Here is a 25,279-nt window from a genome sequence, read left to right as displayed (position 1 = left end):
GTTATTTTTTGAAGTAGGATTTCTGGAGGGAAAGGTCTTCTGCTGCTGCTGTCACTTCAGTCGTGTCCGACCCTGTGTGACCCCATAGACGGCAGCCCAGCAGGCTCCCCCATCCCTGGGATTCTCCAGGCAAGAACACTGGAGTGGGTTGCCATTCCCTTCTCCAATGTGTGAAAGTGAAAAGTGAAAGGGAAGTCGCTCAGTCGTGTCCGACTCTTCGCGACCCCATGGACTGCAGCCCACCATGCTCCTCTGTCCATGGGATTTTCCAGGCGAGAGTACTGGAGTGGGGTGCCATCGCCTTCTCCGGGGAAAGGTCTAAACATTAGAAACAACAACAACAACACAAACAACAACAACAATGCTTATTACCAATTGTTTCCAGAAAAGTTGCATAAATTTATACCTCCATCTTTAGCAGTAGTCCTCGATCATGGTGTGATTTTTCTCTCCCGGGGGACATTTTTCAATGTTTGGAGATATTTTTGGTTATCTGAACTCAGGGAAGGAGGATAACACTGGCATTTCTTATGAATAGAAGCCAAGCCAACTGTCTTGCTGTTCACACTGTCTGCACTGTTTACTGAATCCAGGTTAGGCAAGACTCGAGCTAAGAGGCTGGAAGAAGACGGGAGGAGTCATAGGAGCTGCTGCTGCTGCTGCTGCTGCTGCTGCTGCTGCTGCTGCTGCTGCGTCGCTTCAGTCGTGTCCGACTCTGTGCGACCCCATAGACGGCAGCCCACCAGGCTCCGCCGTCCCTGCAGATATGTTTATTCCTACCTGGCTGGCATGGAGCCATAACAGAGCCTCTTTCCTGGCTGACGCAGCAGCTGTAGTATCCGCCACAACATAACCTCACACAACATAACCATGGTGTCACTCCAGTGTCGCTCCAATGCAGCAGCAGCCAGGGTGCTCGTGGTGGAGCTCATGCAGGCGTAACGCACAGGGCACCTCACTATGTGCATGTGCAGTGCTGTAAGTGAGCTCAGCTGTTCCATAGCCACGCAAAGTCATTGTTTACAGAACATGGGGTAAGAGGGCATGAGAGCGTGGGGCCAGAGAGCCGAACTGGCTCCATCTTGTTAATTTCCCCACAGTGTCTATCTCAATGTACCCAGGTTCCTGCCAGCTTATTACTGCTCTGTTCCTAAGGTGTCCAGGTTGGTGGCTGAATCACACATTTAAATGCCATCTACATTTTGGTAGCAAAAGGAAGAAAGGGATGACAAAAACGGAACAAAGAGTGTATGCCAGTTTTATTTTAAGAAACATTCCTATTATATAACAAGTTGTATTCCTATTACATAGTAAAAGCTATATTCTTTTATTTCCCATGGGTAGAAACTAGCTGCAAGAGAATGACATTCTGAGACAACACGTGCAAATCTCAAGACTTCTATTACGTGAAAAAAAGGATAACAGAAATGGGGAGAGAACAGCAGTCTGTGCATAGCATTTGCTCTCCTTTTAGAGATAAGGACATGGAAACTCAGGGACACGTATAAATGCCAGACCTGAGATTTGACCCTAGCTTTCTCTGATAACAAAATTCATGTTATTTCTATTATATCACACACATTTCATTTAAAGTTTTAGTGAGATACCAAGACATGAATCAATAAAACAAGGCAGATATTTTTTAGTGTTAGAATATGTGTCAGAGAGCAGTAGGCCCCCCGTTCTAGCTGTGATCTTATAAGCTCCCATGTGCCAACCTTATGCCAGAGCTGCGACTCACCCTTTGAAGAGAGCTCACAAGAATCTGACAGAGGCCGCCAAGTTGGGCAGTGAGTTGGGAAGCTCATCAGAAACATTGGTTAAACCCAGGAATCAAGAAGGATAACACATATGTTAAACATTTTAACTTAAAAAATTATTATGGAAAATTTCAAACACGAACAAAGCAATCACAGTAGTTTAAGCCACCCTCGTTATACTTTTCAACAATGATCAACATTTCGCTCTTCTTGCTTCATCTATAACTTCATCTTCTTCTAATCCTCCACTTGAATTTTTAAATTCCATTTTCTTTAGGTTAAATTTACATACATTAAAACATACAAATCCTAACTATACAATTTTAAAAATGACAGGTGTGATCCACGATCTTATCAAGCTATTAAACATTTTCATTACCCCAGAAAATTTTCTGAATTTCATCAGTATAGATTAGTTTTGCCTGTGCTAGAATTTTATATAAATGAATCATATAGTCTTGGTTCTTTTGTGGCTGACTACTCAGTATCATGTCTGTGAGTTTCACCTATGCTTTTTCAATCACTCCTTTTCAATTTGGATATTATTTCATATAGGAACATATCACATTTTGTTTATCCACTCTTCTCCTGATGGATGTTTGGTCTTCCAGTACACTTGTAAAAGTGTATTTCTTCGGCAATCTTTTGACATAGGGCCAAGTCTTTGTTTTAAATATGGTCCCACTGATTAGAATTGCAACTTGTCTTTCTTACATAAATCGCACTCATATAATGCATCAGTTACAGCATATAGATTTTATTTCTTTAAAGGGGAATGAGAACTTGACATTTGAAGCAATCTGAATGCAGAATCATTTTGAAGTTTCAAAATCCCCCCAACAATATTTCACAGTTATTTTGTCCATGTCTAATTCTACTGTGATAATTTTTTATTGATTTCCCATTACTGAGTCTTCTCAAAGCACTAACTCTAGTTTTTATAATATTAATAATAATCATCTTTCTTTTCATAACAAGATTTTGTTGGTTTAAATAATTTTTAATTCATTGAATAATTATAATGATAAATGCAACAGGCAAAAACAGGAATAACACAATTCTCTTCATAAGCACTAAATTCTTTTGGTAGGAAGAAATGAAAGGGTAGATAACAGAGAGGAGCATTATACTTGGTAATAAATGTTTAGTTAGCATAGTCCCTGATTTGTAGTCAATGTTTTTCAGAGAGAACTAAGAGTACCTGTTTGTTCTGGTTACTGTTGTTCAGTATTGAATACACCCAAATTTAACAGCTTAAAGAAATTATTCTATTATGCTTGTGGCTTTTGCAGGCTTTGAATTCATATAGGACATAGTGGGAAAGACAAAGGATGACATGGTTGGATGGCATCATCAATGCAATGGACATGAACTTTGGCAAACCCTGGGAGACGGTGTGGGGGGACAGGGAGGCCTAGCATGCTGCAGTCCATTGGGTCACAAAGAGCTGGACATGACTTGGTGGCTGAACAATAACAAAATAGTGGGAAAGACTTGTATCTGCTTCAAACGCATGAAGCCTCATCTTCACCTGAAAGGTTTGATGGATGAAAGTGAGAGTATCTGACAATTGCTGTGAGCTATTGGCTGGGACCGTAGCTAGGGCTGTCAGTCGAAGCCTATCCATGTGGCTTGAGCCTCCTCACAGCACAGAGATCTTGCTTGGCAACTTAGGGTTTCAAAAGAGAGTGTTCCAGTGAATTTGTAGAAAATGCACTGTTTTTGACCTAGTTAAGAGTTATTCTGTTTTTTACAAGTAGCTGATAGTGAATATATTTTTATGGACCCTTTTGACCATCCTTTTTGTGGGCTGCCCTAGTGGTTCACCATCTACTGGAATTTTAAAAAGCTCAACTGGAATTCCATCATCTCCACTAGCTTTGATTGTCGTAATGCTTCCTAAGGCCCACTTGACTTCAAACTCCAGGATGTCTGGCTCTAGATGAGTGGCCACACCATCTTTGTTATCCTGGTCATTAAGACATTTTTAGATAGTTCTTCTGTGTATTCTTGCCACTTTTTCTTAATCTCTTCTGCTTCTGTTAGGTCCTTACTGTTTCTGTCCTTTATCATGCTGATTCTTGCATGAAATGTTCCCTTGATATCTCCAGTTTTCTTGACAAGATCTCTAGTCTTCCCCATTCTACCGTTTTCCTCTACTTCTTTGCATTGTCCATTGAAGAAGGCCTTCTTATCTCTCCTTGCTATGTTAAAATGCTGCACTAAATATATCAGCTAATTTGGAAAAGTCAGCAGCAGACCTTGGACTGTAAAGGTCACTTTTCATTCCAATCTCAAAGAGAGGAAGTGCCAAAGAATGTTCAAACTACCAGACGACTGTGCACATTTCTCATCCTAGTAAGGTTATGCTCAAAACCATTCCAGCTAGGGTTCAGCAGTATGTGAACTGAGAACTTCCAGATGTCCAAGCTGGGTTTAGAAAAGGCAGAGGACCAGAGGTCGAATCACCATCATTTGTTGGATCATAGAGAAAGCAAGGGAACTTCAGAAAAAAGCATCTACTTCTGCTTCTTTGACTACACTAAAGTGTTTGATTGTGTGGATCACAGCAAACTGTGGAAAGCTCTTAAAGAGATGTGGATATCAGACCACCTTGCCTATCTCCTGAGAAACCAGTATGCAGGTCAAGAAGGAACAGTTATAACTGGATGTGCGACAACTGACTGGTTCAAAATTGGGAAAGGAGTACAACAAGGCTGTATATTTTCATCCTATTTATTTAACTTACATAAAGAGTACATCATGTGAAATGCCAGGCTGGATGAATCACAAGCTGGAATCAAGGATGCTGGGAGAAATATTAACAACCTCTGATATGCAGATGATATCACTCTGATGGCAGAAAGTGATGAGAGCCTCTTGAGGAGGGTGAAAGAGGAAAATGAAAAAGCTGGCTTAAAAGTCAACATTCAAAGAACGAAGATCATGGCATCTGGTCCCATCACTTCATGGCAAATAGAAGGGTAAAAAGTGGAAGCAGTGACAGATTTTCTTTTCTTGGGTTCCAAAATGACTGCAGCCCTGAAATTAAAAGACACTTACTCCTTGGAAGAAAAGCTATGACAAACCTAGACAGCATGTTAAAAAGCAAAGATATCACTTTGCCAACTGGGGTCTGTATAGTCAAAGCTATGGTTTTTCCAGTAGTCATGTACAGATGCTGGGAAAGATTGAAGACAAAAGGAGAAGAGGGCATCAGAGGATGAGATGGTTGGATCACGTCACCAACTCAATGGGCATGAATTTTAGCAAACTCCTGGGAGACGGTGAAGGACAGGGAAGCCTGGTGTGCTGCAGTCCATGGGGTTGCAGACTTGGACATGACTTAGCAACTAAATATCCATAATTACAGAAATATTTGCTTTCGGGACAGCATTCAGAATACTCATAAAATCTCATGATAGGTGATGTTAAGTTTGAACAGTGGTTAAGATGGTAACAATAAAGACACTATTTTTCTCATTGTAGTTAATAATTATCTTGTAGAAAAATACTTTGAGACTATGAAAATAACCTGTTACTTCTCATCATAATTTTGCCCATTATTTTTTTAAAATGCATCCCACGGAATTTTTCTTCATAGGAGTATAATTGCTTTACAATGTGAGTTTGTTTCTGCTGTATGACAAAATGAATTAGCTATATGTATACATATATCCCCTCCCTCTTGAATCCCCCTCCCACCCACCTCCCATCCTACCCCTATAGGTCATCACAGAGCACCAAGCTGAGCTCCCTGAGATATACATCAGCTTCCAACTAGTTATCTATTTTATACATGGAAGTATATACATGTCAATACTACTCTCTCAATTCGTACCACTCACCCCTTCCCCTGTAATCACAAGTTCATTCTCTATGTCTATGTCCCTATTCCTGCCCTGCAAATAGGTTCAGCTACACCGTTTTTTCTAGATTCCATGTATATATATGTGCATTACTATACAATGTTTGCTTTTCTCATTTTGACTTATTTCACTTTGTATAACAGATTCTAGGTTCATCTGCATCCCTACAAATAACCTAATTATGTTCCTTTTCATGTCTGATTAATGGTCCATTGCATAAGTACCATATCTTCTTTATCCATTCATCTGTTGATGGATATCTAGGTTGCTTCCATGTCCTGGCTACTGTAAATAGTGATGCAGTGAACACTGGGGTAAATGTGTCTTTTTGAATTATGGTTTTCTCAGAGCATATGCCCAGGAGGTGAGCATATGCCCAGGAGGTTAGCATATGGTAATTCTACTGTTAGTATTTTAAGGAACTTCCATATTGTTCTCCATAGTGTCTGTATCCATTTATGTTCCCACCAACAGTGCAAGAGAGTTCCCTTTTCTCCACATCCTCACCAGCATTCATTGTTTGTAGATTTTTTGAAGATGGCCATTCGGACTAATGTGAGGTGATGTCTCATTGTAGTCTTGATATGTATTTCTGTAATAATGAGAGATGTTGAGCATCCTTTCATGTGTTAGCCGTTTGTATGTGTCTTTTTTGGAAAAATATTTTATTAAGGTCTTTCCCCATTTTTTGATTGGGTTGTTTCTTTAATATTGAACTGCATGAGCTGCTTGTATATTTTGGAGATTAATCCTTTGTCACTTGCTTCATTTGCAAATATTTTCTTCCATTCTGAGGGTTGTCTTTTCATTTTGTTTGTGGTTTCCTTTGCTGTGCAAAAGCTTCTAAGTTTAATTAGGTCCCATTTGTTTATTTTTGTTTTTATTTTCATTTCTCTAGAAGGTGGGTTGAAAAGGATCTTGCTGCAATTTATGTCAAAGTGTGTTCTGCCCATGTTTTCCTCTTAACATTTTGTAGTATTTGGCCTTACATTCAGGTCTTTAACCCACTTTGAATTTATTTGTGTGTATGGTGTTAGAAAGTGTTCTAATTGCATTCTTTTACATGTAACTGTCTAGTTTTCCCAGAACCAATAATTGCAGAGGCTGTCTTTTCTCCATTGTATATCCTTGCCTCTTTCATCAAAGATGAGGTGACCATAGTTACATGGGTTTATTTCTGGGCTTTCTATCCTGTTGCATTGATCTGTATGTTTGTTTTTGTGTCAGTATCATACTGTCTTGATTACTATAGCTTTGTAGTATAGTTTGAAGTCAGAAATGTTGATAGTTGGAGCTGTTTTTCTTTCTCAAGATTGCTTTGGCTACTCGGGGTCTTTTCTTTTTCCATTCAGATTGTGAATTTTTTTGTGCTAGTTCTGTGAAAAATGTCGTTGGTATTTGATAGGGATTGCATTCAATCTGTAGACTGCTTTGAGTTAGTATAGTCACTTTCACAGTATGGATTCTCCCAATTCAAGAATACAATATATCTTTCAATCTGTTTGTGTCATCATTGATTTCTTTTATCAGTGTCTTATAGTTTTCTGCATACAGGACTTCTGTCTCCTTAAGTAGGTTTATTCCTAGGTATTTTATTCTTTTTGTTGCAGTGGTAAATGCAATTGTTTTCTTGATTTCGCTTTCTGATATTTCATTGTTAGTATATAGGAATGCAAGAGATTTCTGTGTATTAATTTGTATCCTGCAAATTTACTAATTCATTGATTAGCTCAACTAGTTTTCTGGTGGTATCTTTAGGGTTTTCTATGTATAGTATCATGTCATCTACAAACAGTGACAATTTTACTTCTTTTCCTCTTCAGATTCTTTCATTTCATTTTCTTCTCTGATTGCTATGGTTAGGATTCCCAGAACTATGCTGAACAATAGTGGTGAGAGTGGGCAATTTTTTATTGTTCCTGATTTTAGAGGAAATTCAGTTTTTCACCATTGAGAATAATGTTTACTGTGGGTTTGCTATATATGGTCTTTATTATGTTGAGTTGAAGGCAATGGCAACCCACTCTAGTACTCTTGCCTGGATAATCCCATGGACAGAGGAGCCTGGTAGGCTGCAGTCCATGGGGTCACTAAGAGTTGGACATGACTGAGTGACTTCACTTTCACCTTTCACTTTCATGCATTGGAGAAGGAAATGGCAACCCACTCCAGTGTTCTTGCCTGGAGAATCTCAGGGATGGCAGAGCCTAGTGGGCTGCCATCTGTGGGGTCACACAGAGTCAGACATGACTGAAGCGACTTAGCAGCAGCAGCATGTTCCCTCTATGCCCACTTATTGGAGAGATTTTTTTTCATAAGTGGGTGTTAAATTTTGTCAAAAGCTTTTTCTATTAAATATATCTGTTGAGATGATCATATGGTATTTGTCCTTCTATTTGTTACTATGACACTATTATACTAAAATATGATATTTCTGTTTTTGTGTCTGCTGCTGCTGCTAAGTCGCTTCTGTCGTGTCCGACTCTGTGCGACCCCAGAGACAGCAGCCCACCAGGCTCCCCCATCCCTGGGATTCTCCAGCCAAGAACACTGGAGTGGGTTGCCATTTCCTTCTCCAGTGCATGAAAGTGAAAAGTGAAAGTGAAGTCACTCAGTCATGTCCGACCCTCAGTGACCCCATGGACTGCAGCCCACCAGGCTCCTCCGTCCATGGGATTTCCCAGGCAAGAGTACTGGAATGGGGTGCCATCGCCTTCTCTAGTTTTTGTGTCAGTACTATGTATATAACAATATACCATATCTATATTTCTGTTTTTGTGTCAGTACCATACTCTCTTGATCACTGTAGCTTTGTAGTATAGCTCGAAGTCAGAAATGTTGATACTTAGAGCTGTTTTTCTTTCTCGAGATTGCTTTCGCTAGTTGGGGTCTTTTCTTTTTCCATACAGACTGTGAAATTTTTTGTGCTTGTTCTGTGAAAAATGCAGTTGGTAATTTGCCATTGGTAATATAGATATTTGTTAGTATGGCACATATCACACTGATTGATTTGTGTATACTGAAGAAACCTTGCATCCCTGAGATAAACCCCACTTGATCATGGCATACTATCCTTTTAATTCTGTTTCTTATATTTTGTTCAGGATTTTTGCATCTATATTTACCAGTGATTTGGCCTGTCATTTTTGTGTGTGATATCTTTGTCTGTTTAGTAACAGAGTGATGGTGCCCTTGGCAAATGAGTTTGCAAGTGTTCCTCCCTCTGCAATTTTTGGGAAGAGCTTGAGAAGGATAGGTGTTAGCTCTTCTCTAAATGTTTAACAGAATTCACCAGTGAAGCCATCTGGCCTTGAGTTTTCATTTGTTGGAAGATTTTTAATCACAGTTCAAATTCAGTGCTTGTGATTTGTCTCTTCATATCTTCTATTTCTTCCTGATTCAGTCTAGGAAAGTTATACTGTTCTAAGAATTTGTCCATTTCTTCCAGTTTGTTCATTTTATTGGCATATAGTTTGTAGTGGTTTCTTATGATTCTATGTATTTCTGCAGTATGAATTGTAACTTCTCCTCTTTCATTTCTAATTTTACTGATTTGATTCCACTCTCCTTTTTTTTCTTGATGGATCTGGCTAATGGTTTATCAACTTTGTTTTTCTTCTAGAAGAATCAGCCAGTTTTATTGACCTTTGTTATTGTTTTCTTCATTCCTTTGTCATTTTTTTCTGCTCTGATCTTTATGATTTCTTTCTACTAACTTTGATTTGTTGTTGTTATTCTTTCTCTAATTGTTCTAGGTTTACGGTTAGGTTTTTTATTTGAGACATTCTTGTTTGTTAAGGTGGGACTGTATTGCTATAAACTACCCTCTAAGAACTGCTTCTGCTGCGTTGCATAGGTTTGGGGTCACTGTGTTTTCATTGTCTTTGTTTCTAGGTATTTTTTATTTCTTCTTTGATTTCCTCAATGATCTCTTGGTTATTTAATAGCATATTGTTTTGCCTCCATCTCTGTGTGTTTTTTCGGAGAAGGCAATGGCACCCCACTCCAGTACTCTTGCCTGGAAAATCCCATGGATGGAGAAGCCTGGTAGGCTGCAGTCCATGGGGTTGCTAAGTAGGACAGGACTGAGCAACTTCACTTTCACTTTTCACTTTCATGCACTGGAGAAGGAAATGGCAACCCACTCCAGTGTCCTTGCCTGGAGAATCCCACGGACGGGGGAGCCTGCCATCTCTGGGGTCGCACAGAGTCGGACACGACTGAAGTGACTTAACAGCAACAGCATTTGTGTTTTTTTTTTTTTTTTTTTTTTTTACAGTTTTTCCCCTTGTAATTGATATCTAATCTTATAGTGTTGTGGTTTGAAAAAAGGTTGGTATGATTTCAATTTTCTTAAGTTTATCGAGGCTTCTTTTATGACTCAAGATTTTATCTATCTTGGAGAATTGTTCCATATGAACTTTAGAAAAAAGTGTTAAAAATGTATTCTGCAGCTTTTGGATGGATGTCCTATTTGTTGTGTTTAGTCGCTAAGTCATTTGGCACTTTACTACCCTGTGGACTCCAGTATGCCAGGCTCCCCTGTCTTTCACTGTTTCCCAGAGTTTGCTCAGATTCATGTCCATTGAGTCAGTGATGCTGTCTAACCATCTCATCCTCTGCCTCGCCCTTCTCCTTTTGCCTTCAATCTTTCCCAGCATCAGGGTCTTTTCCAATGAGTCATCTCTTTACATTAGGTGGCCAATTATTGGAGCTTCAACTTCAGCATTAGTTCTTCCAATGAATATTCAGGGCTGAATTCCTTTAGGGTTAACTGGTTTGATCACCTTGCAGTCCAAGGGACTCTCAAGAGTCTTCTCCAGCACCACAATTCAAAAGCATCAGTTCTTGAGGTGCTCAGTATATTACCATTTTCTTAATTGTTTTGGACTTGTTTTTGTAAGTCATTTCCTTCTTTTGTGTTTCCTGCCTAGAGAAGTTCCTTTAGCATTTGTTGTAAAGCTGATTTGGTAGTGCTGAATTCTTTTAACTGTTGCTTGTCTGTAAAACTTTTGATTTCTCCATCAAATGTGAATGAGATACTTGCTAGGTAATCTTGGTTGTAGGTTTTCCCTTTCATCACTTTAAATATATCTTGCTACTTCCTTCTGGTTTACAGAGATTCTTCTGAAAGATCTTCTGATAACCCTATGGAGATTCTCTTGGATGTTACTTGTTGCTTTTTCTTTTTCAATTTTAATATTTTTTTCACTAGTTTAGTTTTTGTTAGTTTGATTAATACGTATCCAAATAATAGCAAGGAGAGATATGAAAGCCTTCCTAAGTGATCAGTGCAAAGATATAGAGGAAAAAAATAGAATGGGAAAGACTAGATATCTTTTCAAGAAAATACCAATTTAGAGATACCAAGGGAAGATTTCATGCAAAGATGAGCACAATAAAGGACGAAAGTGGTATGGACCTAACAGAAGCAGAAGATATTAGGAAGAGGTGGCAACAATACGCAGAATAACTATACAAAAAAGATCTTGACCCAGATAACCATGATGGTGTGATCACTCACCTAGAGCCAGACATCCTGGAATGTGACGCCAAATGGGCTTTAGGAAGCATCAGTATGAATAAAGCTGGTGGAAGCGATAAAATTCCAGCTGAACTATTTAAAATCCTAAAATGATGCTGTGAAAGTGCTGCACTCAATATGCCAGCAAATTTGGAAAACAGCAGTGGCCACAGGACTGGAAAAAGTCAGTTTTCATTCCAATCCCTAAGAAGGGCAATGCCAAAAAATGTTCAAGCTACCACACAAGTGCACTCATCTCACATGCTAGCAAAGAAATGCTAAAAATTCTCCCGGCTAGGCTTCAATAGTACATTAACTGAGAACTTCTAGATGTTCAAGTCGGATTTAGAAAAGGCAGAGGAACTGGAGATCAAATTTTCTAACATCTGTTGGATCATAGGAAAACAAGAGAATTCCAGAAAATCGTCTACTTTTGCTTTTTTTGACTATGCTAAAGCCTTTGGCTGTGTGGATCACAACAAATGTGGAAAATTCTTAAAGAGATGGGAATACCAGACCACCTTACCTGCCTCCTGAGAAACCTGTATGCAGTTAAAGAAGCAACAGTCAGAACCAGACATGGAACAACAGACTACTTCCAGATCAGGAAAAGAATATGTTAAGGCTGTATGTTGTCGCCCTGCTTATTTAACTTATATGCAGAGTACATCAGGCGAAATGCTGGGCTGGATGAAGCACAAGCTGGAATAAAGATTGTTGGGAGAAATATCAATAATCTTAGATATGCAAATGATATCACCCTTATGGCATAAAGAGGAACTAAAGAGACTCTTGATGAAGGTGAAAGAGGAGAGTGAAAAAGATGGCTTAAAACTCACTGTTAAAAAAACTAAGATCATGGCATCTGATCCCATCAATTCAGTTCAGTTCAGTCACTCAATCATGTCTGACTCTGTGACCCCATGGACTGCAGCATGCCAGCTCTCCCTGTCCACCAACTCTTGGAGCCTGCTCAAACTGTTGTCCATCGAGTTGGTGATGCTATCCAACCATCTTATCCTCTGTCATCCCCTTCTCCTCCCACCTTCAATCTTTCCCAGCATCAGGGTCTTTTCCAATGAGTCAGTTCTTTGCATCAGATGGCCAAAGTATTAGAGTTTCAGCTTCAGCATCAGTCCTTCCAATGAATATTCAGGACTGATTTCCCTTAAGATGGACTGGTTGGATCTCCTTGCAGTCCAAGGGACTCTCAAGAGTCTTCTCCAACACCACAGTTCAAAAGCATCAATTCTTTGGTGCTTAGCTTTCTTTATAGTCCAACTCTCACATCCATACATGACCATTGGAAAAACCATAGCCTTGACTAGACAGACTTTTGTTGGCAAAGTAATGTCTCTGCTTTTAAATATGCTATCTAGGTTGGTCATAACTATTCTTCCAAGGAGCAAGCATCATTTAATTTCATGGCTGCAGTTACCATCTGCAGTAATTTTGGAGCCAAAAAGATAAAGCCTGTCACTGTTTTTGCTGTTTCCCATCTGTTTGCTGAAGTGATGGGACCAGATGCCATGATCTTCGTTTTCTGAATGTTGAGCTTTAAGCCAATTTTTTCACTCTCCTCTTTCACTTTGATAAAGAGGCTCTTTAGTTCTTCTTCACTTTCTGTCATATGGGTGGTGTCATCTGCATATCTGAGGTTATTGATATTTCTCCTGGCAATCTTGATTCCAGCTTGTGCTTCATCCAGCCAGTGTTTCTCATGATGTACTCTGCACAAAAGTAAATAAGCAGGGTGACAATATACAGGGTGACTTATACTCCTTCCCTATTTGGAACCAGTCTATTGTTCCATGTCCAGTTCTAACTGTTGCTTCCTGACCAGCATACAGATTTCTCAAGAGGCAGGTCAGGTGCTCTGGTATTCCCATCTCTTGAAGAATTTTCCACAGTTTGTTGTGGCCCACACAGTCAAAGGCTTTGGCATAGTCAATAAAGCAGAAGCAGATGTTTTTCTGGAACTCTCTTGCTTTTTTGGTGATTCAACAGATGTTGGCAATTTGATCTCTGGTTCCTCTGGCTTTTCTAAATCCAGCTTGAACATCTGGAAGTTCACAAATCATGTACTGCTGAAGCCTGGCTTGGAGAATTTTGAGCATTACTTTGCTAACGTGTGAGATGAGGGCAATCGTGGTAGTTTGAGAATTGTTTGGCATTGCCTTTCTTTGGGATTGGAATGAAAACTGACCTTTTCCAGTCTTGTGGCCGCTGCTGTTTTCCAAATTTGCTGGCATATTGAGTGCAGCACTTTCACAGCATCATCTTTCAGGATTTTAAATAGCTCAACTGGAATTCCATCACCTCCACTAGCTTTGTTCGTAGTAATGCTTCCTAAGGCCCACTTGACTTCAGATTCCAGGATGTCTGGTTCTAGGTGAGTGATCACACCATCGTGGTTATCTGGGTTGTGAAGATCTTTTTTGTATAGTTATTGTGTGTATTGTTGCCACCTCTTCTTAATATCTTCTGCTTGTCTTAGGTTTATACAATTTCTGTCCTCTATTTTGCCCATCTTTGCATGAAATGTTCCCTTGGTATCTCTAATTTTCTTGAAGAGATCTCTAGTCTTTCCCATTCTATTGTTTTCCTCTTTCTTTGCACTGATCACTTAGGAAGTCTCTCTTATCTCTCATTGCTATTCTTTGGAACTCTGCATTCAAATGGGTATATCTTTCCTTTTCTACTTTGCTTTTCACTTCTCTTCTTTTCTCAGCTATTTGTAAGGCCTTCTCAGACAACCATTTTGCCTTTTTGCATTTCTTTTTCTTGGGGATGGTCTTGATCCCTGCCTCCTGTACAATGTCATGAACCTCCATCTATAGTTCTTCAGGCATTCTATCAGATCTAATCCCCTGAATCTATTTCTCACTTCCACTGTAAAGGGATTTGATTTAGGTCATATCTAAATGGCCTAGGTTTTCCCTACTTTCTTCAATTTAAGCCTGAATTTGGCAATAAGGAGTTCATGATCTGACCACAGTCAACTCCCAGTCTTGTTTTTGCTGACTGTATGAAGCCTTTCCATCTTTGGCTACAAAGAATATAATCAGTCTGATTTCGGTATTGACCATCTGGTGATGTCCATGTGTACAGTCGTCTCTTGTGTTGTTGGAAGAGAGTGTTTGCTCTGACCAAACTCTGTTAGCAAAGGCAAAACTCTATTAGCCTTTTCCCTGCTTCATTCTGTACTCCAAGGCCAAATTTGCCTGTTACTCCAGGTATTTCTTGACTTCCTACTTTTGCATTCCAGTCCCCTATATGGAAAAAGACATCTTTTTGGGGTGTTAGTTCTAGAAGATCTTGTAGGTCTTCATAGAACCATTCAACTTCAGCTTCTTCAGCATTACTGGTTGGGTCATAGACTTGGATTACTGTGATATTGAATGGTTTGCCTTGGAAACGAACAGAGATCATTCTGTCCTTTTTGAGACTGCATCCAACTGCATTTTGGACTCTTCTGTTGACCATGGTGGCTACACCATTTCTCCTAAGGGATTTTTGCCCACAGTCATAGGTATAATGGTCATCTGAGTTAAATTCACCCATTCCAGTCCATTTTAGTTAGCTGATTCCTAAAATGTTGGTGCTCACTCTTTCTACCTTCTGTTTGACCACTTCCAATTTGCCTTGATTCATGTACTTAACATTCCAGGTTCCTATGCACTATTGCTCTTTACAGCATCGGACCTTGCTTACATCACCAGTCACATCCACAACTGGGTGTTGTTTTTGCTTTGGCTCTGTCTCTTCATTCTCTCTGGAGTTATTTCTCCACTGATCTCTAGTAGCATATTGGGCACCTACCGACCTGGGGGAGTTCATCTTTCAGTATCCTATCTTTTTGCCTTTTCATACTGTTCATGGGGTTCTCAAGGCAAGAACACTGACGGTGTTTGCCATTCCCTTCTCCAGTGGACCAAGTTTTGCCAGAACTCTGCACCATGACCTGTCCATCTTGGGTGGCCCTACATGGCATGGCTCATAGTTTCACTGAGTTAGACAAGGCTGTGGTCCATGTGATCAGATTGGTTAGTTTTCTGTGATTGTGGTTTTCAGTCTTTCTGCCCTCTGATGGAGACGGATAAGAGGCTTATGGAAACTTCCTGATGGCAGAGACTGACTGAGGGGGAAACTGGCTCTTGTTCTGATGGGTGTGGCCATGCTCAGTAAATCTTTTTTCTGATCCCATCACTTCATGGTAAATAGACGAGGAAACATTCGAAACAGTGACAGACTTTATTTTCTTGGGCTCCAAAATCACTGTAGATAGTGATTGCAGCCATAAAATTAAAAGACACTTGCTCCTTGGAAGAAAAGCTATGACAAACCTAGACAGTACAGTATCATGTATCATCTAGACAGTAATCATATACAGATGTGAGAGTCAGACCATAAAGAAGGCTGAACCAACAAAGCATCACATCCTCTGTTGCCCTCTTCTCCTATGCCCTCAGTCTTTCCAACATCAAAGTCCTTTCCAATGAGTCAGCTCTTCATATCAGGTGGCCAAAGTATTGGAACTTCAGCATCAGTCCTTTCAATGAATATTCAGCACTGATTTCCTTTAACATTGACTGGTTTGATCTCCTTGCAGTCCATGGAACTCTCAAGAGTCTTCTCCAGCACCACAGTGCAAAAGCATCAATTTTTCAGCGCTCATCCTTCTTTAGACTTTAACCCGAGAGAAGTGAAAATATATCCATACAGAGACTCGAACATAAATGTTCATAACAGCTACATCTGTAAGAATCCCAAACTGGAAACAATCCAAATGCCCATCAACAGGTAAGTGAAAAAATATATCATTGTAAGTCAATCTTATTATTCCAAAAACAAAGATCATGGCATCCAGACCCATCACTTCATGGCAAATAGATGGGGAAGAGTGGAAAAAGTGACAGGTTTTATTTTCTTGGGCTCAAAAATCACTGCAGATGGTGGACTCCGGCCATGGAAGAGCTGGATTGTATGCTAGGCATATGCTTAATTTTTGAAGAAACTGTCAAACTGTTTTCCAAAGTGACTACACCATCTTATATTCCCACCAACAATGTGTGAAGGTCCAACCACTTCACATTATTACAGGATCCAAGTTTTTAAGTGACTCACTATCACCTGCAGCGATTGTGTAGCAGCAGGCCCTCTACCATCTGAGACTGTTCCTTGGCCACTACAGATCCAGGCAATTCTTCGAGGGACTTATCATCTGGGAGGAGGTGCAGAGGGTTGGGCAAAGTGAAGTGCCTCAGGCTGAGACATGATGAAACAACACACCCACGCGAGCTGTGAACTATTTATTCTAAGACCTCGATGTTTTCTTCTCAGACATTCTTATGCCAGTTAAAATTCTAACTTTAAAGTCTATCTCAAATTCTATCTCTCTTCTCACTCAGAACCTTCTTATCACTTGACACCTTTTTTATATTGATGTTGCAGAAAGAATATAAGGTTTAGAGGTGGGTACATGTACATTTAAAATATTATTTAATTTCTCATACTTAGCTGCCTGGAAAATGAAGATAAGAGGATGTGGCGGTTGGGTTGTTGTGAAATAATGCAGCCAGGTGAAGCCTCCGAGCTGGTACAAGAATCCGCCTGCAATTTGGGACATTTGGGTTCAATCCCTGGGTTGGGAAGATCCCCTGGAGGAGGGGAAGGCAACCCACTCCAGTATTCTTGCTGGGAAAATCCCAGTGGACAGAGGAGCCTGGTGGGCTACAGTCCATGGAGTCACAAAGAGTCGGACATGACTGAGCAATTAAGCATACAGCAGGTGAAGCCTCCAGTACCTGGCTTATTACGGGTACCCAACAAATGCCATCTCTTTCCTCTTGTCTTTTACTTTAGACACTTATGCATTTGGCTTTTTTTTCCTCTCAAGAGCAGATTTTATTATATACACTCAATTTTATTATATACACAAGACTGTGTTCTCACAGCATTGCTCTATAAAAATGGTGAGGACATTTTGAGTAACGTTCATTTGGGGGGCATTAGAATCACTGAATGGAGCTCTGCCTTCTGGGGATTCCGTGTGGTGACTCTGGCCTACTCCAGAGGTCTTGTCATCTTGCTAAGTTTTTCTTTTTTTCATTTAATCAACAAGTATTTATTGTATCTAATATATACCTGGCAGTAAGAAGGCACCAAAGCTGTCCTGGAGCTGATGGTCCAACAGGGGAGACAGCCAAATCACCCTAGAAATGAAGGTAGAATTGCAGTTATGACAAGTATCTGGATAAGAGGACCCAGTGCTGTGAACATTTGGAGATTTCCACCAGTCAAGGAGGTCGAAAAGCAGGGCTGGGAACAGAGTGAGGCAAGGCAGGCGTCGAGGATGCAGAGTGTAAAGCGTCCCCATTCTCAGTCATGGCCCTGCCAGCCTCCACTCCAGTATTTCTTTCACATCTAGTTTGGAAGTAAAGATCAGCCACTGTTTGGGCATAGACAGTTTGCTGATCTCTACGTGTATGTGTGTGTGTGTGCGCGTGCGCGTGTGTGTGTGCACATGTGCCAAAATGTAGAAAGAATGGGATTTAACAAGGTTATCAATAGTTCCTGATGAATTGGAGTCTTTTATCCAGGGTTAATACATGCAAACTGCAAGGAGCTGAGCGTTCAGGTCTAGTTCTGGGGGACTGAGAAACTGGGTCTGTCCTCTCACCTCCCTGACACTTTTGAGAAAGCACCTGGCTAAGATCTCAGAGATGCTGCTCACCTAGGGGGTACTGGAAAGCAGGCTCACCCCACTCCCCCATCAGACCTCCTGCTTCTGCTCCAAGGGAGGTGTCTGTCTCCCCAAGGCTCACAGAACTTCCGCAAAGTACAGCGGAGCCTTGTCTTCCACAGTTACAAAGCTTTGCTCTCAGAGTGCTTTCATAGCCCCTGGGACTCAATGAAAATCAAAGAAGAAAGCTCACAGCTTTAGCATCCAAGGAAGGGGTGCAGCCTTCACCCTCCCCATCTACTTGAATATTTGGCCCAAATCACCCACCGTTTGGCTCATGGCCCTGTGGAGACGCACAAGCCTATTTATCCAAAGTCACAACATTTCTCTAGTACTAGGTGTCGTCCATCTGGAGGCTGGTGAGTGACCCCACTCTAAAAGGTGAGGCTAAACACATTTTACTTTCGCCATCAAGAGAATTGGAATCAGAGAGGCTGAGGTTAGTGACAGTATTTTGTGATGTGAATGTGAACTGGATAGGACACTATCCAGAGTCCTATCCTGGAGATAGCCTTTCAGATTGCTCTCAGATAGCTCTGAGAAACTGCTTCAAAGAGGTAGAGAGGAAGGTCAGTGTGCATGTGATTTTGGTGAAGGGGGAGTACATGCAATCAAGCACATGTTTTTAAGAAGTATTTCTTTGGCTGCATTGGGTGGTAGTTGCAGCATGTTGGATCTTTGTTCTACCTTTTGTTGTTGTGCATAGCTCCAGAGCACATGGGCTCATGTGGTAGCCTAATGCTTTGACCAGGGACGAGCAACCTTGCATCCCCTACATAGCAAGGGAGACCACCAGGCAAGTCCCCAAGCGCGCGCGTGCACACACACACACACACACACACACACACACACACACACACACATTTTGCAGGTTTCTGCTAGTCTGGTGAAGTTTACTGTGGCGAGCAGATGTCACCATGACAGATTTTAGCACTTTTCTAAGTATGAGGAGATGCAAGAATTGGGCTCATAAAATTGTCTCCTGAAAATATCTAACTATTTGAAGACCTGTTCTGCCAGTTTTTTCCAGAGCAGAGTGCCACCCTGAACTTCTTTCCAAAGATGTTGAAGTTCAGCAACTGCAGGGGCTCTTAATTTAGTCTTTGGAGAGCGAGATGGAGAGTGCCAGCTTGTAGGTGCTAGCCTCTTGGCAGAGACCAAGATGTGGCACAGACCCCAGTACAGCGGACCCCCCATAGAGGCTAGACCTGCACTGCAGCCGAAGGACCGCTTCTGTCCTTGGATTCCACCAGCCCCTGCTGCAGTGCCAATCTGTCCTTGGCCCCACTGAGGCGGGCAGAGAGAGCTCTATTCCTTACAACCAAAAGATTCTGGGTGAGCCTGAGAGCTGGGCTGGACTGTGTTGGAGGATGTTCAAAGGACAGAGTTTTGTTGAGAATCCCTTTGAAACCGCTCAGTTACTATTTGCTGTGTGTGTACATATGTATGTGTTTGTAGGGAATGGTAAAGCCTGTATCACACACATTATCTTCTGTAATATTTATAACAAGCCTGTGATGCAAGCAACACAGCTTTAAACTATTTTCCTCCCTTTGCAGAGAACAGAGAATTTCAGCACCTTGCCCAGAGTTCTAGAGCCAGACCTGAAGCCTACAGCTTTAACTCCCTATTTGGAGTGTTCTTCCCAGCTTCAGGTTAACCAATCGCCCGTACACCATTCTTAATTGTGATCAGTGCAAGCTATGGTCACAGTTTAACTTCCACACCTTTACGAGGCTGAGGCGAGGAGTGAGGGGCAAGGGAGAGAATGCTGGTCCCGCAGGTCGTGCCCAGAGCTGCCGCACGAGGGCACTGTTCCTCCATGATAGCGTCCCAATGGCTTCCTCTCACAAGCAGTTCTTTGGCACTAGAGACTTCTTCAGCCTCAGGATTCTTTCAATTCTTGTTTCTCAGGATGACTGCAACCTGGTGGAATGGGTTTGATTCATTGGTACATCTTCCAGAAGTTAAAAAGAAAACAAACCCAAACCTGTGGGCTGGATAATGAGCTCTCCCCACCACCACCAATTAAAGTGGGGGGAGCAGCGTTTTGCATCTGTTGTGAGCACAGCCTCTGTTTGCTCTTACTGACCTAGTTGGGGTCTATCTGTCCAGGGTCCTACCCAGACGTCCAGTTCCAGCCTCTGATTAATGGGCTACAAAGCACAGACTTGACTGTGCTTTAGTGTAACACTTCCCTGAGACAAGTGCCGTGTGGTCAGGCTGGCCTGGAAAACCATTCATGGTTGTTATGGAGGATTTGGTCCCCAGGCGATTGGTCCTTTGTCCTATGACAAGCAGCGTCAGAGGTCAGCAGCCGCTGAGCAAGCTGCCGCATCCACCCAGGCCGGCAGGCGTTGCCGAAAGGAGGGCAAAGGAAATGTTCTCCCAGGTCCATTCTGCACTGGACTGGATGAGAGTGATACACGTTTAGGTCACTGGGTAGTTCTTGTAGCTTATCTTTTTACTAAGCGTGATGTGGGGATTTTGCTCAGTTTCCCAAACAGATCCAAACAGAACGCCATTCCTGTAAATTAGAAGGAGACACTGACTGTGACCTCCTGGCCTCTCTGGGAAGGGGCGCCAGCAGTACCCCTACTCTGGCAGGCACCTCACTGCGGGGCTGCTCATACCCGGGGGGGAGGCCAGCTGCAGCTTTGGACTTGAAAGAAATTCGCTCTGCTCTGGCTTATGTCGGAAGGAGCTCTGGAAGGGCTGGCCTCCTCTCAGCTAGCTGGGGGGCCAGTGGCTGACGAAGATGACCTGCAGGCCTTATCAGCACTTATCTCTCAGTAAAGCCCCTGAGAAGCAGCTTTGTGTGTGTCTGGCGCTCTGACAGCTGGGGAGGGCAGGGCGGGGCCTTTGTTCCCCCTTCTTCCCGGCTGTTGGGAACTTTGCTGACAGCAAAAATCTATCCCATGGGTTCACAGCACAGGCTCTGAATGTGGACAGATTTTCTTTCAGAAAAGTTCTTTAATTTTTTTAAAAAAATTCAATACACTTTTATTTTTAAATTTATTATTTTGAAATAAATGTGAGCTTATAAAAATGTGGAAAAATTATACAATGAATTCCGATATACTCTTCACCCAGATTGCCTCAGTAACAGCATTTGAGACTGAATTGCAGATACAGTGCCCCTTTACCTCTCAAGCCTTCAGTCTGTATTACCTAAAATTACAGCCAGTCTAAAGATCAAATCCAGCAGTTAACACTGACACAGCAATAGTTCATCTACAGACCTTATTCATACTTCCCCCATTGCCCCAGAGATGTCTTTTTCTGGATCACATCTTGGGTTAGCTCTTGGTTCTCTAGTTTCCCCTAATCAGGAGTAGTTCTTCAATCTGCTTTGTCTTTTATGACCTAGACATCTTGGAAGAATATAAGCCAGTTGTTTGGCAGGAAGTCCCTGAATTTGGGTTGCCTGACATCCTCTCATGACCTCATGGGGCTCTCTACCCAAGAGGCAGAAATGTCTGCCTGCACCATTGCCATGGGAGAAGCCTGCAAGATTTCTCCATTGTAAAGTTATAGTTTTCCCCTTCAGAATTCACAATATCTTAGGAATATCCTATTTTTAATATACATTGTATGTTTTAGATAATTTGAAAAGTATAGTCAAGGTGAAGGGGGAAAAAAAACCCCTCACAGCCCTCTAAAGATCAATACTGTTTTCATGTTGAGTAATTACTCTTCTTGCTTTCATTGTGTCTCTGCTGCCAATCCTCAATGGCACCCCACTCCAGTACTCTTGCCTGGAACATCCCATCGACAGAGGAGCCTGGTAGGCTGCAGTCCATGGGGTCGCTGAGGGTTGGACACGACTGAGGCCCTTCACTTTCACTTTCATGCATTGGAGAAGGAAATGGCAACCCACTCCAGTGTTCTTGCCTGGAGAATCCCAGGGACGGGGGAGCCTGGTGGGCTGCCGTCTATGGGTTCACACATAGTCGGACACGACTGAAGTGACTTAGCAGTAGCAACAGCCGCCAGTCCTCTAATCCAGCCAGAAGTGGTGGATTCCTGTGGCTGATGAGTTCATACGCCCTGGCCCTGCACCCTGGTCTCATTCCTCTGGGGGCATTTGGAGACTGCCTGAAACAGAGATGTGGTTGTTTCAGATCTGGTGTTGGGAGGTGGAGATGTTTTAAGTAGGTGAAGCATTTTGATTGCTCCAGGACAGGCACATCTGTCCAGATAGAAGAGAGGAGAATGAGGTCAGCCATTCAGGCAACCTGGATCCTCATTACTTGAGGACTGCAGAAGGGCGTGGGGTTGACCTTGTGCCAGGGAAAGATGGCCAATAGCAGGTGAGCACAAAGCCAGCTAACACAGTGGAAGATGGGCACAGTCTCATGGGGAAATGTAGGAAACACATCTTAGAATCAGCCAGCTCAAGGCACAAGAGAGCTGGGGGATTGACATGTCAAACTTAACAGTTACTGGCTTATGGACTTCCCTGGTGATCCAGTGGTTCAGTCTCTGGTCTGGGAGGATTCCACATGCCTCGTGGCAGCTGAGTCCACATGCTGCAACTGCTGAAGCCTGGGTGCCCTAGGGCCTGTGCTCGACAACAAGAGAAGTCACCGCAATAAGAAGCCACTGCAACTAGAGGGTGACTCCTGCTCTCCATAACTAGAGAAAGCCTGCATGAAGCAATGAAGACCGAGTGCAGCCAAAAACAAATAAATAAATAAACACGGGAGAAAAAAAGAGTATTTGACTTAGGGTCTTAGTGGGAGTGGCAGGGGTACGTTAGCTCCCTACGCTTTTCTGCCTGCTGTGGGTACCTGGCAGAGAGACTTCTGATGTTCTGGGGTAAAAGCTCAGGCTAGAGATGCTGACACTGTCAATGGGAAACTGGAGACCCTAGGAATATTACTGGGACAGCGAGACATACATTGTTTATCAGCAAGTCCACTGAGCTCTGTGTCCAAAGTATATCCCTATTCACTCATTCCTCTCTATTGCAACTGCCACCAGGGCCACTATTCTAGACGGAGGCTCTGTCCCTGCAGTAGCTTCTTAATGTGTCTCACTCCCATGAATCTTTCTTTACACAGTAGCCAAAGAGGTTTTTTGGCCATCCCATGCAGAGCCAGACATCTTGGAATGTGAAGCCAAGTGGGCCTTAGAAAGCATCACTACAAACAAAGCTAGTGAAGGTGATGGAATTCCAGTTGAGCTATTTCAAATCCAGAAAGATGATGCTGTGAAAGTGCTGCACTCAATATGCCAGCAAATTTGGAAAACTCAGCAGTGGCCACAGGACTGGAAAAGGTCAGTTTTCATTCCAATTCCAAAGAAAGGCAATGCCAAAGAATGCTCAAACTACCGCACAATTGCACTCATCTCACACGCTAGTAAAGTAATGCTCAAAATTCTCCAAGCCAGGCTTCAGCAATACGTGAACCGTGAACTTCCTGATGTTCAAGCTGGTTTTAGAAAAGGCAGAGGAATCAGAGATCAAATTGCCAACATCTGCTGGATCATGGAAAAAGCAAGAGAGTTCCAGAAAAACATCTATTTCTGCTTTATTGACTATGCCAAAGCCTTTGACTGTGTGGATCACAATAAACTGTGGAAAATTCTTCAAGAGATGGGAATACCAGACCACCTGACCTGCCCCTTGAGAAATCTGTATGCAGGTCAGGAAGCAACAGTTAGAACCGGACATGGAACAGCAGACTGGTTCCAAATAGGAAAAGGAGTACGTCAAGGCTGTATATTGTCACCCTGCTTATTTAACTTCTATGCAGAGTACATCATGAGAAACGCTGGGCTGGAAGAAACACAAGCTGGAATCAAGATTGCCGAGAGAAATACCAATAACCTCAGACATGCAGATGACACCACCCTTATGGCAGAAAGTGAAGAGGAGCTAAAAAGCCTCTTGATGAAAGTGAAAGTGGAGCGTGAAAAAGTTGGCTTAAAGCTCAACATTCAGAAAACGAAGATCATGGCATCCGGTCCATCACTTCATGGGAAATAGATGGAGAAACAGTGGAAAAAGTGTCAGACTTTATTTTTGGGGGCTCCAAAATCACTGCAGATGGTGATTGCAGCCATGAAATTAAAAGACGCTTACTCCTTGGAAGAAAAGTTATGACCAACCTAGACAGCATATTCAAAAGCAGAGACATTATTTTGCCGACTAAGGTCCGTCTAGTCAAGGCTATGGTTGTTCCAGTAGTCATGTAAGGATGTGAGAGTTGGACTGTGAAGAAGGCTGAATGCCGAAGAACGGATGCTTTTGAACTGTGGTGTTGGAGAAGACTCTTGAGAGTCCCTTGGACTGCAAGGAGTTCCAACCAGTCCATTCTGAAGATCAACCCTGGGATTTCTTTGAAAGGAATGATGCTAAAGCTGAAGCTCCAGTACTTTGGCCACCTCATGTGAAGAGTTGACTCATTGGAAAAGACTTTGATGGTGGGAGGGATTAGGGGCAGGAGAAGAAGGGAATGACCGAGGATGAGATGGCTGGATGGCATCACTGACTCGATGAACGCAAGTCTGAGTGAACTCCGGGAGTTGATGATGGACAGGGAGGCCTGGCATGCTGCGATTCATGGGGTCGCAAAGGGTCGGACACGACTGAGCGACTGAGCTGAACTGAACTGATGCAGCTTGCAGGATCTTCGTTTTCTGACCAGGAGCTGAGCACAGGCTCCCGGCAGTAAAAGCTGGGAATCCTAACCACCAGGGAATTCTCCCAAAATGATTTTTTAAAAATATGGTTCAGACTAGCTATTTCCTTGTTCAGAACCCTCTACCAGCTTTCCGTGAGACTGGGGTGAAGTCCAAAGCTTTGTCTTAGTCTTCTGTCCCTGCATGATCTGGCCACGTTTGAATGTGCTTTCCCTACTAGAAACTTGGAAGTGCTTGGATACCACTGAACACAGAAAGAAAGGAAATACAAGCTTGCTGAACACATGCTGGTGCCCATCCCCAAGCTGTGTATCCACATGTTTGCATCTATTTCGTATTACAGCTTGTTCTCCTGCCACACCTCCTTCACTCGCTTCTGTCCAGGGCACTGGCCTTCTTGATGTTTCTTGGACCTGCTAAGCTTATCCCTACCTCAGGGCCTTTGTGCCTGCTTACTGTTCTGCCTGGAGTCCTCCTGCCTTAGATTTTAGTATTCCAGTCTCAGCTGAGAGGTTAGCACACCCAGCACAGACTCCCCCAGCAGAGAATTGCTGCAGTGCCAGGTCAGGAGCTCAGGCTAGGCAGGGAAATGAAGAAAGATGAAGAGATTTGAAGGAGCAGGATAATGGAGTACATGGTCGCTTCAGCAGCAGCAAGGCACAGGGCGCTGAGCTGAGGCGGGTGGCTGGACGAGACCAGGGAGCCATCCTTGGTTTTGAGAGGTGGAGGG

The sequence above is a fragment of the Capricornis sumatraensis genome, chromosome 6, assembly GCF_032405125.1.
Source record: "Capricornis sumatraensis isolate serow.1 chromosome 6, serow.2, whole genome shotgun sequence".
Taxonomy (NCBI): Eukaryota; Metazoa; Chordata; class Mammalia; order Artiodactyla; family Bovidae; genus Capricornis; species Capricornis sumatraensis.
Note: the sequence above shows the minus strand (reverse complement) of the source record.